The 6,400-nt window shown below is 41.5% G+C and overlaps 1 long non-coding RNA gene across 1 annotated transcript in view; it reads right to left on the bottom strand.

Moving 5' to 3' along the window:
* Positions 1–940: 940 nt before the first annotated feature.
* The window catches only part of LOC122812912, a 40,201-nt gene continuing 34,741 nt past the window's right edge, over positions 941–6,400 (bottom strand). The window contains exon 2 of the long non-coding RNA XR_006366603.1: positions 941–1,345. This is a non-coding gene — a long non-coding RNA (uncharacterized LOC122812912). The remainder of the gene's footprint in view (positions 1,346–6,400) is intronic.

Here is a 6,400-nt window from a genome sequence, read left to right as displayed (position 1 = left end):
AGACAGTGACAGTCATATTTATACTTGTTCAGGAGTGACTTGAGTGCTCGTGTTATGTGGCAGATCCTGGCACCCGACAGGCAGCTAACAGTAACCTTCTCCTTGTTCAGCCTGGTGAGTGGGACGTCAGTGTGCCTGACTAGAGTCACCTATTAATTGTGTGTTGAGTATATTATTTTGCCTTAATGGCTGTGATTGTATGGCACACTGATTTTGTGAAGTATGTGTTTTATGGTTTGTGTTGGGGGGGGGGTGGAGGTTGCTTGGGTGTCTGCTTTGGAGGTCTCTTTTGCTTTTGCAGATTTTTATTTAGAGCATCCGAGTATGTTTTCATGTATTTGTGTTTTTTTTTTGCCGGTGCTGGTTTCATAGGTCTATGTGAGACTGGTGGTGTGATGCAAGTAGTTCCCTTCTCCTCTTGACTGTCTGGTCTAGTCTTGTGTTAAGAGAGCTTAGACTTTTTGTTTTTGTAACTGCTAAAATACACTTCACATTTTTGTAACTGAAACGTGTTGTAGACTTCAAATAGCTCTGTAAGAATAGTGCTGAAGAAATTTGTTCAAAACTGTAACAAAACTTGCAAAAATTCGTAAGAAAATTTAAGAAGAAACATGTTACCAAAAACTGAGTAGTAATAGTATCATATACATGCATTTCCCTTGAGAGTAGATTTAAGATATTAAACACATTTTTTAAACCCTTTTTAAGTATGCAAAAAAAAGCTTTACTTTGATCACATAAAAATGAATAATTTTACTGTTAAAATTAATAAATGTAAATATTGCACTGGGATCTATAGTGCTTCATAGAAAAACTAATAGTTCACATACATGCATTTGCTTTTCTTATTTCCATGAAAAAGTAAGATGAGGATTTAGTAACAAGATTGTTCTGACTATTTTTAATGAAAACATCAACAGGAATATTGAAACCAAGAAAATTGTCTGAGTTGTATTTATTTTTCATAATCCCTTTGTTTTTTTTTGACAACTGCAAAGCACTGCAAATAGCATAGCACACACCATGGAGGTAGAATTCCATATTTTTATTCCGCCTTGCGAGGTGTACTTGGTGCACAAGTTATTTTACATTGTTTCTTCATAGTCTGGTAACCTTTCTCTGCCCCTGGCACTCTTCTCTTGATATTTCTGATGTGCTTTTATGTCGACGTCCAGAGCAGCATCCAAAAACTGCTGCAAACATTATGAGAGCTAAAAAGAGTCCACAGAAAATTGCAATCACAACCAGTCCCCCTAGGGCCCAGTAATCCTTTAGGATGCGTGCTTTTAACTCTGCTAAAACAGGAGAGGCACTGTCTGTCAATGGAGGAGAGCCTACAGCCATTCTGAAATGAGAAAAAAATAGAAGCAGATTTTGATTTCCTCAGATTTCATTTCCTAAAGTCATCATTGCTTCTGTAGAAATTAGGAAATAGGTAAATCTGCTCAAAAAAGCCACTTTTTTAAACACCTGTATTAAATATAATTTAAGACATAGGGGCAAATACATTAATAGAAAACAAACCATATTAATGTCCCTTATATTCATGCATTATACATTATCTGTTTTCTTTTTACCAATTGTTCACACAAGCATTCCCTGAATTGCTCAAGTCCTGCTTTCCTTAAGCCTCACTCATCCTCTTCCTGAACATTATTCTGCACTTGTTGTTCCCACAAATTGTATTTATTTCAATGTGGTATGGTCTTTCTCTTTCCTAAGGATACCACCCCTAGTTCTTTTTCTGCTTTAAAAATATTTTTTTACTTAATTGCATTTGGTTTAGGTTTTCCTTTCCATTTCCTAGTGTTTTTTTTTTTTTTTTTTATATACAGCCAATGGCATTAAATTTGGTAAGGCCTTGCTTATATATAGGCAATGCAACGGTGTGTTTACTGCAGTGTGACAATGTTGGTAGGGGCATGTACTAAATGTGATACTACACTGTTGGCATTTAGTTGTAGGACCATTTTAGTACACCAAGAATTTATTGGAGGAGAGTTCATTCTGAAGGGTTTAGTTGTCAGGGTGACTAGACAATCCCTAGTTTGTAGTCATGTGCTGTTAGAGGGCTTTGCCCTCTGCTTGGAGATCTGAGAAATACACGTCACTTTCCTCTCTATCTTTGTTTGGCTACAGATTACTCAAGATTCCTGGGTCCTGTCCATTGTTTGCTAGGGGTATTTCATGGTTTGGAAATCCCTTCCCCTGTTATGGGACTTCCTCAGCTCCCTCAGAAACAACTCTTCTCCTTTCCAGAGGTACTTAAGAACCTTTTGTCTCAGGGTACTATTCAAGAGGTACCTGTGTCCCAAAGGGGGAGGGGATTTTACTCCAGGATGTTTCCAGTAACTAGAAAAGAGGATAATTGGAGACCAATTCTAGACCCGTCTCATCTAAACATTTTTCTGAAAGTGCCTTCTGTTCAAATGTTATCCCTCCAGACTTTGTTTCCTCGGGCTTAAATGGTGTCCCTGCATCTCAAGGATGCTTATCTCCATGTCCCAGTCCATCCCCTTTTGAGGAAATGTTTACGCTTCTCTGTGCCTTCCTGGCAATTTCAGTTCTCTGCTTTGCCCTTTGGCCTTTCTACTGCCCCAGGGGTATTCACCAAATGCCTCGCTCCTGCGATTGCTTTTTTGCAGGATTCAGGGGATCCAAGTATTTCCTTACCTGGACAACCTTCTTTTTCAGGCATTCTCTATAGAGAACCTGTTGCAAAACCTGCACTTTGCCTGTTCCCCTTTTGCAAAGCCTGGTGTTCACATTAAACTTCAAGAAGTCTTTTCTGACTCCTTCTCAGAGCCCTTTTTTTTCTGGGGTGCAAGATTCAGACTGTGCTTATTCTGGCATCCCTGCCTCCTCCCAAGGCCTTAACACTCAATTCCTTTTTTCAAACTCTTCTCCTGGCCTCCATAACAGCCAGGGAATTTCTGAGAGCTGTGGGGTTTATGGCATCCACCATTCCTATGCTCCATCTGGCCAAACTCCACATAAGAAAGTTTCAGTGTATTCTGAAGTTAGTTTGGCTTTAACGTGCACACCCCCTAGAATTTGTAGTTCATCTTCTATCTTGTCTGAAGAAAGAACTTTATTGGTGGATCCATCAGCTGTCTGTAAACCCAGGGCTTCCCTTTCATTTATCTCTTCCCTCTCAGGAGCTATTTGATGCTTCAGACGTGGGATTATGGAGCCGCTTTTGGTTCTCTAAAGGTTCAGGGGGTGTAGTCACCTCATCAACAGAGAAAGCACATCACAGTCAGATGAGAGCTCTTCTGTGGTGTTTCCAAGCAGTACCATAGTGATGTGGTATGTAAATAGAGGGGGGGGGGACTTTACCTTCTGTGTTGATTGGCACTCCTCGTGTGGGATATTGCTATCCAGTATCAAGTGACTGTTTCAGCAGTTTGTATTCCCTCAGATCAAAACATTGTGGCAGACACTCTGAGCAGGTCCTCAATCCCATGAATGGATGCTTCACAGGGATGTGTTTCTGGACATTGTTCACCAGTGGGATACTCCTTGAATAGATCTTTTTGCCTTCCCTCTGAACAGACTACTTCTGTTTTGTGTCAAGAGTCCCAGTTCCTCTGGTTTGGAAGATGGGTACTCTGTCTTTATGCTTTCCCTCCCATTCCCCTCATTCCAAAATTCCTGTTCAAAATTCAACAGGATGCTTCCAAAATCTTGCTGGTGTCTTCCTTTTGGCTGAGAAAGCATTGGTTCCCTTCTCTTCTGCATTTAACCAAGGGCAGTCATCACAAGTTAACTCACAGGGTGGAGCTACTCACACAGGACAAGGGATCTCTCATCTATCCCCATCTGTCTGCTCAATAACTGACACTGTGGGCAATAGGATTTTGATTCCACATAGACATCTTTTTTTCTGAGGACGTGCTTAGGGTCCTACAGGAGGCCATGAAACCCAATACTAGGAAATCCTACTTATACAAATGGAGGAGGTTTTCTGTTTGGTGTCTTTCTCTTAACCTGAACCCACTTTCTGTGGATGCTCCTTTGGTTCTGTCTTGTCTGTGTGAACTGCTCAATGCTGGGTTGGCTTATTCTTTTGTTAAGGCCCACTTATCAACTATTTTTGCTTCTCTGCCTTTATCTCCTCCTTCAGCTTCTAGTTCTGAAGCTAAGCAATTCCTTAAAGATGCCCTTCATATTAGGCCTCCCAGGAAGACTGTTTCTCCTCCCTGGGATCTTAATTTTGTTCTGGAAAGACAGACTCAGGCTCCTTTTGAGCCTGCAGCTTCAGCTTCCTTGCAGCATTGCTTTTGGGAGACTACTTGTGTTAGCCCTCACTTCTATGTCTGAGCTTCAAGCCCTTATGGGTTTACTCCTTTTTTGGTGTTTCAATAAGGAAGGATGTGCTTGCATACTAATGCTCCTTTTATGCCCAAGGTGGTGAATGAGTTGTCCCTAATCAGGGTATGCATTTACCCACTTGTTTCCCTTTTTTGCACTCTACCAGTGAGAAGGTGCTGCACACCTTGGATGGGCAGAGGCAACTCAGATTTTATTTCGATAAGACTAAGACTTTTAGGAAATCTGATAAGCTCTTTGTTTCCTTTCATTGTAGATCCTTAGGATTAGCTGTATCCAAGCAAACTATTTCTTCTTGGATCTCAAAATCTATTCGTTATTCCTTTCATTCTACTAGAGCTGTGGCTTCCTCTGGTGCTTTATTTCAGTGGTTTAGGTACTAACTTTATTCTTGAGGCATCAGCCTGGACTTATGTGCATATTTTTACCAAACACTACAAGTTAGGTGGAATCTCCAGAGCTAGAGCTTGTTTTGCTGAGGCTATCCATCTTTCCTTCCTCGAAAGCTCTGCTGGACCTTCTTCCTCCCAAGCTTGTTCCTGAGCTTTGGCAATCTCCCTAATGTAATGAGTACTGCAGCAGTGAAATGGAACATCATAGTACAGTTGCGTAAAATCTTACCATAATGGGGCATGTCCTTCTGTTCACTGTTGCAATATTCATTCTCTCCCTCCTCCCCCTGGTCTATTTATCTTCTGGATGTACTGGTTACCTCATTTTTTTTTTGTTTTTTTTGGACTGGAGTTCTTGCTGGGCCTTTCAGTATTGAGGATGGTACATCCGGATGTCACCTGTATGTCTTAGATTAACGAGGAGCATATGTGTGATGTACGGCATACCTTAAAGCAACCTAAGGCTTTTGTATACTGGCTGGATATTGGCAGGGGAACTCTAATGTAATGAGTACTGCAACCGTGAAGAGGACATGTACTGTTATGGTAAGATTTTACACGACTGTACTTTCCCCCCAGCATTTCTGTCAAAATAATCTATAGAGAATTTTTAAAATCTGTCACCTTGTTGCATTTTCATAAGCATGTTCCCAATAGCCGCTTTGGTGGAAAAGGAGGATAAAACCCTAACTATGGATGTTATGTGATCCTATCTCGCCTACATTCTGTACTGATGGGCTCGGAGCCGATCCCTCGGCTCCGACTCGGCACGCTATGCTATAGAGCGAGGCCTCTTATTGGCTGAGCTATTTCTTATCCCAGGATGCACCACCACTAATCCACCAGATCTCGTTTGCCGCTTACAAGCTAAGACGTGGTCTCAACTTGGCTGGGCTAAGTACTAATTTATTTAGACTTTTCCTGTCAGGAATTTGCTCATTTTCAACCCAAAAGCTGTTTTAACAGCTATTGTTGTGATACGTGTGTGTATTTGGTGATTTTGTTGAGAAAGTTGTTCTTTTTGTTAAGGGAAGGTTTCCCGTTTTAGTTAGAGGGGCCTTCCCCTTTTGCTATTCTAGCGTTTATTTGTGGGTCAAGTACCCGTTTTAGTTAGAGGGTCTTGACCCTCTCTTTCTATGTTTTTTCTTGTGCACTGTGTTATTGTGTAAAAAAAAAAAAAAACTTTATAATTTGAACTTATCTAGCTAGTTTTTGTGTTATCTTAGATAACTGTGTCTCTAGTCATGTCCAAAGAGCATAAACCCTCCGGGTTTAAAAAATGCACGAGGTGTGGTTTTAAGATGTCCATAATGGACGACCACTCCTCGTGCGTTTACTGTTTAGGCGCCAAGCACCTACAAGAATCATGTAGCGTGTGTCACGCCTTCTCATCAAGGGTCCTCCAGGAGAGGAAAAACAAATTAATCCTTAAGGGGTTAATCAAGCCATCCTTCGAGGAGGCTTTATCTTCATCTCCCTCTCCTTCAAAAAAGAAGAAAGTGTCGGCTCCGATCAGTCTGTCGGAACCGACTGCCAAAAAACCTAGGCAGACTTCTCCATCGGCTCCACGGACTTCGGAGCCAAGGGCGGAACGGTCTGCCTCGATGCCTCCAGCCTCGACCCCTCTGGTTTCAGAGCCAAGGACTGGGGCATCGAGAGGCGGGTCACCTTCATCG

The sequence above is a fragment of the Protopterus annectens genome, chromosome 10.part0 (genome assembly GCF_019279795.1).
Source record: "Protopterus annectens isolate FY-2018-M chromosome 10.part0, PAN1.0, whole genome shotgun sequence".
Classification (NCBI taxonomy): domain Eukaryota; kingdom Metazoa; phylum Chordata; order Ceratodontiformes; family Protopteridae; genus Protopterus; species Protopterus annectens.
Note: the sequence above shows the minus strand (reverse complement) of the source record. Positions and strands in the feature narration are given on the sequence as shown.